The sequence below is a fragment of the Oncorhynchus tshawytscha genome, unplaced genomic scaffold (genome assembly GCF_018296145.1).
Source record: "Oncorhynchus tshawytscha isolate Ot180627B unplaced genomic scaffold, Otsh_v2.0 Un_contig_12788_pilon_pilon, whole genome shotgun sequence".
Lineage (NCBI taxonomy): Eukaryota > Metazoa > Chordata > Actinopteri > Salmoniformes > Salmonidae > Oncorhynchus > Oncorhynchus tshawytscha.
The window spans coordinates 6,084-6,641 of record NW_024608663.1 but is presented as its reverse complement, the minus strand read 5'-3'; positions in this window follow the sequence as shown (position 1 = coordinate 6,641).

Sequence of the window (558 nt, the reverse complement as noted above, 5' to 3'; positions counted from 1 at the left end):
CTGGGGGGGCAGGGGAGAGATTGAGATAAAGACATACAGCAGAGACAGAGACAAGGACCTGGACAGAGACAGGCACATAGTTAACCAGAAGAAGAGTCAGGGACAGGGAACTGAACAGAGACAGGGATAGAGACACAGATAGGGATGAGAGACAAGGACAGGGAATGGAACAGGGACCTGAACAGAGACAGGGATAGAGACACAGACAGGCAGAAGAAGAGACAGAGACATGGACAGGAACAGAGACAGGGACAAGAACAAAGACAGTCACACGGACAGGGACAGTCAGAAGAAGAGACAGAGACAGAAACAGAAACCTAAACAGAGACAGTCAGAAGAAGAGACAGAGACAGACACCTAAACAGAGACAGTCAGAAGAAGAGACAGGGAGACAGACACAGAGACAGGCAAACAGAGACAGGCAGAAGAAGAGACAGGGACAGTCACAAAGACAGGCAGGGATAAACAGAGACAGGGGCAGAAGAAGAGACAAGGCAGGAAGAGAGACAGGGAGAGGCAGGGATAGACACAGAGACAGGGAAGGCAGGGATAGAGACA